Genomic DNA, 11,057 nt, shown 5'->3' with positions numbered 1-11,057 from the left:
CTCTAGGTGAGTGGTCACTCCATCATAATTATCTGGGTCATGAAGATCTTTTTTGTATAGTCCTTCTGTGTATTCCTGCCACCTACCTCTTCTTAATATCTTCTGCTTCTGTTAGGTCCATACCATCTCTGTTCTTTATTGAGCCCATCTTTTCATGACATGTTCCCTTGGTATCTCTGATTTTCTTGAAGAGATTTCTGGTCCTTCCCATTCTATTATTTTCCTCTGTTTCTTTGCACTACTCTACCCCCTGCTGCTGCTTCTGCTAAGTCGCTTCAGTTGTGTCCGACTCTGTGCGACCCCATAGACAGCAGCCTACGAGGCTCCCCTGTCCCTGGGATTCTCCAGGCAAGAACACTGGAGTGGGCCGCCATTTCCTTCTCCAATGCATGAAAGTGAGAAGTGAAAGTGAAGTTGCTCAGTCATGTCTGACTCTTAGCGACCCCATGGACTGCAGCCTACCAGGCTCCTCCGTCCATGGGATTTTCCAAGCAAGAGTAGTGGAGTGGGGTGGCATTGCCTTCTCTGACTCTATCCCCTCAGTTCAGTTCAGTTCAGTTCAGTCACTCAGTCATGTCCAACTCTTTGTGACCCCATGAATCTCAGCATGCCAGGCCTCCCTGTCCATCACCAACTCCCAGAGTTCACTCAGATTCATGTCCATCAAGTCAGTAATGCCATCCAGCCATCTCATCCTCTGTCATCCCCTTCTCCTCCTGCCCCCAATCCCTCCCAGCATCAAAGTCTTTTCCAATGAGTCAACTCTTTGCATGAGGTGGCCAAAGTACTGGAGTTTGAGCTTTAGCATCATTCCCTCCAAAGAAATCCCAAGGCTGATCTCCTTTAGGATGGACTGGTTGGATCTCCTTGCAGTCCAAGTGACTCTCAAGAGTCTTCTCCAACACCACAGTTCAAAAGCATCAATTCTTTGGCGCTCAGCCTTCTTCACAGTTCAACTCTCACATCCATACATGACTACTGGAAAAACCATAGCCTTGACTAGACAGACCTTAGCCGGCAAAGTAATGTCTCTGCTTTTCAATATGCTATCTAGGTTGGTCATAACTTTTCTTCCAAGGAGTAAGTGTCTTTTAATTTCATGGCTGCAGTCACCATCTGCAGTGATTTTGGAGCCCCCCAAAATAAAATCTGACACTGTTTCCACTGTTTCCCCATCTATTTCCCATGAAGTGATGGGACCAGATGCCATGATCTTCGTTTTCTGAATGTTGAGCTTTAAGCTAACTTTTTCACTCTCCACTTTCACTTTCATTAAGAGGCTCTTTAGTTCCTCTTCACTTTCTGCCATAAGGGTGGTGTCATCTGCATATCTGAGGTTATTGATATTTCTCCCGGCAATCTTGGTTCCAGCTTGTGTTTCTTCCAGTCCAGCATTTCTCATGATGTACTCTGCATAGAAGTTAAATAAGCAGGGTGACATTATACAGCCTTGATGCACTCCTTTTCCTATTTGGAACCAGTCTGTTGTTCCATGTCCATTTCTAACTGTTGCTTCCTGACCTGCATACAGATTTCTCAAGAGGCAGGTCAGGTGGTCTGGTATTCCCATCTCTTTCAGAATTTTCCACAGTTTATTGTAATTCACACAGTCAAAGACTTTGGCATGGTCAGTAAAGCAGAAATAGATGTTTTTCTGGAACTCTCTTACTTTTTCCATGATCCATTGGATATTGACAATTTGATCTCTGGTTCCTTTGCCTTTTCTAAAACCAGCTTGAACATCAGGAAGTTCATGGTTCACGTATTGCTGAAGCCTGCCTTGGAGAATTTTGAGCATTACTTTACTAGCATGTGAGATGAATGCAATTGTTTGGTAGTTTGAGCATTCTTTGGCATTGCCTTTCTTTGGGATTGTAATGAAAACTGACCTTTTCCAGTCCTGTGGCCACTGCTGAGTTTTCCAAATTTGCTGGCATATTGAGTGCAGCACTTTCACAGCATCATCTTTCAGGATTTGAAACAGCTCAACTGGAATTCCATCACCTCCACTAGCTTTATTCTACCCCGTAGGTACAAGTAATACCTTCACCTATCAAATGTGACAACCAAAAATATTTCCAGACATTGTTGAATGTTTCCTGGTTGAGAATCATTGAATTAGAGCCTGGCTTTCCCCAGCTTAAAGACTTCTGGAGTCTTCCCACCATACTTAGGATAAAATCCAAACTGTCCCCAACAAAGCTCCCAAGGCTGCTCTGCCCACTTATTTGACCTTGTCTTACTGGGGCCTTGCATTTAGACCCCAGCATAACAAAATTATTCCTAGCTCAGGGCTTTTACATTTATTGTTCCCATTGCCTGGGGTCTCAGGTCTCTGCCATTCACACCTCAACTCATATGTCACCTCCTCAGGGATGCTTACTCCTTGGAAGGAAAGTTATGACCAACCTAGACAGCATATTAAAAAGCAGAGACATTACTTTGCCAACAAAGATCTATCTAGTCAAGGCTATGGTTTTTCCAGTGGTCACGTATGGATGTGAGAGTTGGACTACAAAGAAAGCTGAACGCAGAAGAATTGATGCTTTTGAACTGTGGTGTTGGAGAAGACTCTTGAGAGTCCCTTGGACTGCAAGGAAATCCAACCAGTCCATCATAAAAGAGACCAGTCCTGGGTGTTCACTGAAAGGACTGATGTGGAGGCTGAAACTCCAATATTTTGGCCACCTGACGTGAAGAGCTGACTCATTTGAAAAGACCCTGATGCTGGGAAAGATTGAGGGCAGGAGGAGAAAGGGACAACAGAGGATGAGATGGTTGGATGCATCATCGACTCGATGGACATGGGTTTGGTTGGACTCTGGGAGTTGGTGATGCACAGGGAGGCCTGGCATCCTGCAGTTCGTGGGGTCATAAAGAGTCAGACACGACTGAGCAACTGAACTGAACTGAACAAGGATGTGTTCCTAGATCAACCAACTCAATAATCCAAAAGCCATGTTAAAAATAACAGATATTTATGATCCTAGACAAACCAGGAACTTTTGATAGCCTACTGATGAAGGTGAAAGGGAAAAGTGAAAAAGTTGGCTTAAAATTCAACATTCAAAAACCGAAGATCATGGCATCTGGTCACATCACTTCATGATAAATAGATGGAGAAACAATGGGAACAGTGACAGACTTAATTTTCTTGGGCTTCAAAATCACTGCAGATGGTGACTGCAGCCATGAAATTAAAAGATTCTTGCTCCTTGGAAAAGCTATGACAAACCTAGACAGCATATTAAAAAACAGAGACATTACTTTGTCAACAAAGGTCCGTCTAGTCAAAGCTATGGTTTTTCCAGTAGTTATGTATGAATGTGAGAGTTGGACCATAAAGAAGGCTGAGCACTGAGGAATTGATGCTTTTGAAGTGTGGTGTTGGAGAAGACTCTTGAGAGTCCCTTGGACTGCAAGGAGATCAAACCGGTCAATCCTAAAGGAAATCAACCCTGAATATTCATTGGAAGTACTGATGCTGAAGCTGAAGCTCCAATTGTTTGGCCACCTGATGCAAAGAGCCGAATCATTAGAAAAGACTCTGATGCTGGGAAAGATTGAAGGCAGGAGGAGAAGGGAAAAACAGAGGATGAGATGGTTGGATGGCATCATTGACTCAATGGACATGAGCTTGAGCAAGCTCGTGTCAGAGAAGCCTGGCATGCTGCAGTCCATGGGGTTGCAAAGAATTGGACATGACTGAGAGACTGAACAACAGCAACAAATTATCCATCTGTCAGACTAGGACATGAGCTCCATGAGAGCAGGGATTTGGTCTGTTTTGTTCATCATGTTTCCCCAGCACCTACAACAGCACCAGACAGAGTAGATGCTCAGCAAGCATTGCTGAATGAATGTCAAAACTTTCTGACCTCAATTACTTCAACTCTGAAAATGGATATGATAACTGACAGCCTAGAGACTGTTATACAGAATAAATATCACAAATGTGCTATCAGATCCTCAATAAAATGCTTATTTCCTTCTTGCTATTTCCATAGAAAAGTAAAGTTTTCTATTAAAGAGATCTTGGTCCATGAAAGTGGAATCCCAGAATTGGAGGTGAGGTCTAGTGTAGCGTTTCTCAATCCTGGCTGAACATGAAAATCACCTAGATGATGTTTGTAAAATATCAATGCCCAGGCCCCACCCAAGCCAAGTGAAACAAATGCTCTAAAAGTAAGGGTGAGGCAGGTAAATAGTTTTAATGTTTCCTGCGGGATTCTGTTGCATTACTCTGAGGCCCCCAAATCAGGTCAGACCTACTAATTTCATAGATGAGGAATCAGGCTTAGAAAGGAGACTTTCCACGATCAACTAAAGTTTGACAAAGGAGCCAAGAATACTCATTGAATAAAAGATAATGTCTTTAATAAATGGTGCTGGAATAATTTATTATTCACTTGTAAAAGAATGAAACAGAACCCATATCTTAAACTACTCACAAAAAAATTAACTTGAAATGCATTAAAGGGTTAAATGTAGGACCTGAAACCATGAAACTCCTAGAAAACGCAGGAATAAGGCTCCTTGACATGGGTCTTGATAATGATTTTTGGATGTCACATGTTGAACTGTATCCACAGGTCTGCAAGCCCTGTAGCTGCCCAGCCTCAAAGCAGAAGAAAGAGCCTGGAGACAGTGACAGAGACATCAATGGTTTATTGGACAGAGGAATCTTATGTCTGAAGCAAAAGTTCCTGGAGCATCAACCCATTGTGTGCAGCAGACGTGACAGCAGTCTTCACCACTCAGGGGAGAAAGAGACTGCCATTTATAGAAGGAATTGACATCAGGTTACCTCATCAGTTACCAGGGAAGCCAGCAGCTGGAGCAGGTCCCGCACAACTCCTCAGGTTAATGACCATCGTGAGAGTTTTCCTTTAAAACACTAGCAGGTGGAGCCATTCTGGACTAAGGATTAGAACCGTCACTAGCTGGGGAAGGGACAAGCACATTCATGAGAGAGGGTGTAGGTGAAGTAGGGACTGGTCCAGTGGACGACGAACACAGAGCAAGAGAACGGCCATCTTGAGTGACCTGAACATACAGACACCCAAAGCACAAGCAGTAAAATCAAAAGAAAACAAGTGGGACTTCATCAAGTTAAAAAGCTTCTGCACAGCAAAAGAATCTATCAACAAAGTGACAAGATATCCTATGAAATAGAAAAAAAATATTTGGAAACCATGTATCTGATAAGTGGTTAACCATGTATCTGATAAGTGGTTAATATCCAAAACATATAAAGAACTCATACAGCTCAATAGCAAAAAAAGAAAAAAAAAATTTAATGGGCCAAGGGCCTGAATAGACATCTGTCCAAAGAAGATTCATGGAAGGCCAACAGGTATTTGATACATGAAAAGATATTCAACATCACTCTTATTGTCGTTGCGGTTGGTTAGTCGCTAAGTAGTGTTCGGCTCTTTTGTGACCCCGTGGGCTATGGCCCACCGGGTTCCTCTATCCACGGGATTTCCCAGGCACAAATACTAGAGTGGGTTGCCATTTCCTTCTGCAGGGTATCTTCCTGACCCAAGGACAGAACCCAGGTCTCCTGTCTTGGCAGACGGATTCTTCATCACTAAGCCACCAGGGAAGCCCCTCACTAGTCATTAGGGAAATACAACTTTAAACCACAATGAGATATCACATGCCTATTGGAATGGCTATTATCAAAAAGACAAGAGATAACAAATGCTGGCATGGATGTGGAGAAAAGAGAACCCTTGTATGCTGATGGTAGGAATGTAAGTTGGTATAATCTCTATGGAAAGCAGTATGGAGGAGCCTCAAAAATTAAAAATAGAACTACCATATGATCCAGCAGTTCCACTTCTGGGAATATACCCAAAAGTAACAAAAACACTAACTCAAAAAGATATCTGCACCCCCTGAGCAGCATTACTGACAACAGGCAAGATATGGGAACAGTCCAAGTGCCCATAAATGGATGAATGAGTAAAGAAGTTAACAAATATACATACATGCAGGGGAACATTAACCATTTAAAAGAACAACCAAATCATATCATTTGAGACAGCATGAATGGACCCTAAAGGTAGTATGTTGAGTGAAGTCAGATAGAGACATAAAAAGACCATATGATCTCATAAATATGTGGAATCTAAAAAACAAACAAAATCATAGAGAAAGATCAGACTTGTTACCAGAAGCAGATGGTGGAGGGAGACAGAATTGGAGGAAAGGGGTCAAAAGGTACAAACTTCTAGTTATAAGTAAGTACTAAGAATATAATGCACAATATAATGACCATAGCTAACACTGCTGTATGATACACAGGAAATTTATTAAGAGAGCAAATCCTAAGTGTTCTCATCACAAGGAGATTGTTTTTTCCCGTTTTTTCTTCTTTCTTTTCTTTTTATTGTATTTATATGAAAGATGGATGTTAACTGAACATTTTGTGATAATCATTTCATGATAGATGTAAATCAAACCATCATGCGGTATGCCTTAAACTTGTATATGTCAATTATTTCTCAATAAGACTGCAGCAGGGGTCGGGTGGAGAAAAAAAGTTTTTTAATTAAAAAAAATTAGAAAAAAGGAGACCTGTCCATGGTTACACACTCTACATGGCAGAAACTGTGCTGGACCCCTTGCTCCTAGTCAGTCCTCTGTCCACTCTATCAAATGGCTTCTTGCCAGGAGATGCAGCTTTCCAGGCTTGGAAAGATCCTGAGGACACTCTATGAGACAACCCGGGCTTGCTTAGGAGCTCTAGTCACCTGCAAGATCAGTGAGCCAAGTTCAAAACCAAGTTAAATTTCTTGCTGGACCACTGTGATCACAACGCCCACCTCCACGCAGTCATCATGGGTGCTGTGATGGTCAGTGACTGCTTGCCCCTCCAGATTCACTCTCCACCCTCAACACCTCCTCAATGCCCAGGGAAGCTGACCTTTAAGGGTTGAGTCAGCCTGGCTCCTCTGGGTTCTAATTCAATTCAGCTAGTGGCTGGAAATAGCAGGCGATCAGATGACAAGAGGAGAGTCTGAACATGAAGCTTACCTCACTGGACTGTGTGAAGATGATCTGAACAGGTGAATCCACCACCCCTAGTTGGCTGTTTCACATAGTACATAACAAATATCTTTTCTTTCTCTCACACAGTGAGCCACGGGAAAAAAGTCTGTCCAGGGCTTAGGGCAGGAGAAGAAGATTCGGTTATATTTATAGCAAAAGATTGACACAAAAGAATCGTTTAGTTAAAGAGAACAAAGAAACTCTACCAAAATAAAACACTGCTCTGTTGATTCCCTGCTTTTGTCGTTAATTAAACCTCTCTTCTCTGGCACTGGGCCAACTTCAATTTTCTTTTTCTAATCTGTTTACTTCATAAACAACATTCAGAGCTTTTTATAATCTCTTGTGGGGCCTTCAAAAGAGTTCTTGTACTAAGAGTAATGCTTTTCCCACCATTCAGACAGTGACTGCCTGGTGGGTAATGAACTGGAGGTGGACTCCAAGGAAAAGTGATGTGGTCCCAGCCTCTCAAACTTGACCAAGGCTGCTTGCTGAGTTCACATTCAAAGGTGCAGTGGCCTATTCTCAGAAGTGCTGGGAGCTATCTCAAACAACCCAATTAGGAGTTTGTAATCTGCAGAAACTAACTTCTAATTTGGGAAGCTATTGTTTATTCACTAAGTCATGTCTGATTCTTTTCGAGCTCATGGACTGTAGCCCGCCAGGCTCCTCTGTCCATGGGATTTTCCAGACAAGAATACTGGAGTGGGTTGCCTTAGAGACCTTCTCTAAGGGATCTTCCTGACTCAGGGATCAAACCCATGTCTCCTGCATTGGCAGGTGGATTCTTTACCACTGAACCACCAGGAAAGCCAACTTGGAGAGCTACATGCTCCCAATTTGACCCTGGTGGAAGAATTTAACAAGACCATAGAAATGAGTGGAGTAGGAAGTCTACAGGCTGGGCTGCTCTGGGGTCAACTACACTGCTGTGTGGTTTGGGACACATTGCAGAATCTGTTCATGCTTGTTTACCCACTTATTTCTTTAAATGCATAAATACTATCTTCACCCAGGGCCAGAAACTACCCTTCTAACTACACTCCCATGCTACTATGACTGAGAATCAAACAGAAGGACTGATGTCTTTTCCCATGGACAACCACCATTAGCATCTCCATATTATGCTTGTTGGGCTCTAGAAACATATCAAAAGCTGGCCTCTGGGCAGAGATCCTAGAAAAAGATCAATTAGTGATCATTCTTGAGTTCATTTAGACACAAGAAAAGACATCTTTTGGAAAAGGGGGGTGAAATTCATAGTTCCTCAGCCATCCATCACTGTCAAACAAGCAAGATTCAATTGCTTAGCACTGAAAAGGCTGAAATCTGAGTGCAATCTGCCTTTGAACTTTATTACCAATGTTCCTTTCTCAACCTCTTGAGTAATTCAATTTCCCTAAGCAAGCAAATTGAATATAGGATCAGAGAAGAATTATCAGTGAACCCTCCAACCCACCACCACGATGCTGTCTGCAGGCAGATATACCCTTAAACTGTTTCAAGGGCAATCCTTGCTTACTGAGTCTAGGGTGCTTGATAATGTCCACAGGCCCTCATTTCCACCAGAGTCCCTTCTCTGACATGCAAGGGAACATGCAGAAACAAGGATGGCCTGTCTGGCTACTGGCAAAGCTGAGATTCCAGCCTCCAGGCCCTGCTTTCCAGAATTTTCTGCATGAGACCATAGCCCAGTGGTAAAATGAGTGGGCAATGGAGTGAGCCAGGCTAGAGCCCAAATGCCAGAGCTGAAATCTACTTTTGGTTTAACTTTGGGTCCTGGTTCTCAATCAAAATCCATCTGAAAGGACTGTACAGATTAAATATTGTTAAAATCATTCATTATTAGCATTGCTCTTACACAGATGAGAAGAACCATAGAGAAGGATGATTAACACAACAATCTCCGTTTAAACACATATTACTGGTTTTAAGACTCCGCATTCCCAATGCAGGGGGCCCAACTTCAATCTCTAATCAGGGAACTAGATCCCACATGCCACAACTAAGAGTTTGCATACTGCAACTGAAATATCCTGCATGTCAGAACCAAGACCTGGCACAGTCAAATAAACAAATAAACTATTTTTAAAAACCCACATATCACCTATGTCATAGTTGAACATGTGTCACCTCAACTGAACTGTCCACACCACTAGAGATGGTGTGTAGTTATGTTCAGACATGGCGGTGTGTGTCCTTTGTGGTGGGTGCAGTCTGAGAAGGGCAGCCCTCGGGCCAGTAGACCTTCAGAGTCCACATGGAACCTCTTATTCAGTGAAGGCCTGTTCCCTTTACCATTCATTTCCCTTGGTTAGATGGTCTCAAGGTGGAGGCATTCTTCTGCTTTGCTGTGATAATTCCAAATTCCTTAGAATCTTGTCCCATCAAATTCCTCCAGACAGGTTTGACTTAGATCTGAGGGCCCACACTGGAGGCCTGGGTGTCCTATGTTTGGTGAGCCTCTGCTCCATCTCTGGTTAGATTTCTGTCAGCTGTGTTGCAGTCCACCTTCTGACAGCCATTCACATCTCCCTGAAACTATGATCTTTCTTTCCCCTACAATGTTTAAGATGGGCCATCATAAGGTAGTTGGAACTGTGTCCCCCCATCCATCCAAAATTTGTATGTTGAAACCCTAGCCCTTAGGACCTCAAAATGTGATTATATTTGGAAATGGGTCCTTTAAAGAGCAGTTGGCAATTTGATCTCTGGTTCCTCTGCCTTTTCTAAAACCAGCTTGAACATCAGGGAGTTCATGGTTCACATATTGCTGAAGCCTGGCTTGGAGAATTTTGAGCATTACTTTACTAGCATGTGAGATGAGTACAATTGTGCGGTAGTTTGAGCATTCTTTGGCATTGCCTTTCTTTGGGATTGGAATGAAAACTGACCTTTTCCAGTCCTGTGGCCACTGCTGAGTTTTTCCAAATTTGCTGGCATATTGAGTGCAGCACTTTCATAGCATCATCCCTCAGGGCTTGAAACAGCTCAACTGGAATTCCATCACCTCCACTAGCTTTGTTCATAGTGATGCTTTCAAAGGCCCACTTGACTTCATATTCCAAGATGTCTGGTTCTAGATTAGTGATCACATCATCATGACTATCTGGGTCGTGAAGATCATTTTTGTACAGTTCTTCTGTGTATTCTTGCCACCTCTTCTTAATATCTTCTGCTTCTGTTAGATCCATACCATTTCTGTCCTTTATCGAGCCCATCTTTGCATGAAATGTTCCCTTGGTATCTCTAATTTTCTTGAAGAGATCTCTAGTCTTTCCCATTCTGTTGTTTTCCTCGATTTCTTTGCATTGATTGCTGAAGAAGGCTTTCTTATCTCTTCTTGCTATTTTTTGGAACTCTGCATTTAGATGCCTATATCTTTCCTTTTCTCCTTTGCTTTTCGCCTCTCTTCTCTTCACAGCTATTTGTAAGGCCTCCCCAGACAGCCATTTTGCTTTTTTGCATTTCTTTTCCATGGGGATGGTCTTGATCCCTGTCTCCTGCACAATGTCACAAACCTCATTCCATAGTTCATCAGGCACTCTATCTATCAGATCTAGTCCCTTAAATCTATTTCTCACTTCCACTGTATAATTATAAGGGATTTGATTGAGGTCATACCTGAATGGTCTAGCAGTTTTCCCTACTTTCTTCAATTTGAGTCTGAATTTGGTAATAAGGAGTTCATGATCTGAGCCACAGTCAGCTCCTGGTCTTGTTTTTGTTGACTGTATAGAGCTTCTCCATCTTTGGCTGCAGAGAATATAATCAATCTGATTTTGGTGTTGACCATCTGGTGATGTCCATGTGTAGAGTCTTCTCTTGTGTTGTTGGAAGAGGGTGTTTGCTATGACCAGTGCATTTTCTTGGCAGAACTCTATTAGTCTTTGCCCTGCTTCATTCCGCATTCCAAGGCCAAATTTGCCTGTTACTCCAGGTGTTTCTTGACTTCCTACTTTTGCATTCCAGTCCCCTATAATGAAAAGGACATCTTT

The sequence above is a fragment of the Oryx dammah genome, unplaced genomic scaffold (assembly GCF_014754425.2).
Source record: "Oryx dammah isolate SB20612 unplaced genomic scaffold, SCBI_Odam_1.1 HiC_scaffold_19, whole genome shotgun sequence".
Taxonomy (NCBI): domain Eukaryota; kingdom Metazoa; phylum Chordata; class Mammalia; order Artiodactyla; family Bovidae; genus Oryx; species Oryx dammah.
Note: the sequence above shows the minus strand (reverse complement) of the source record.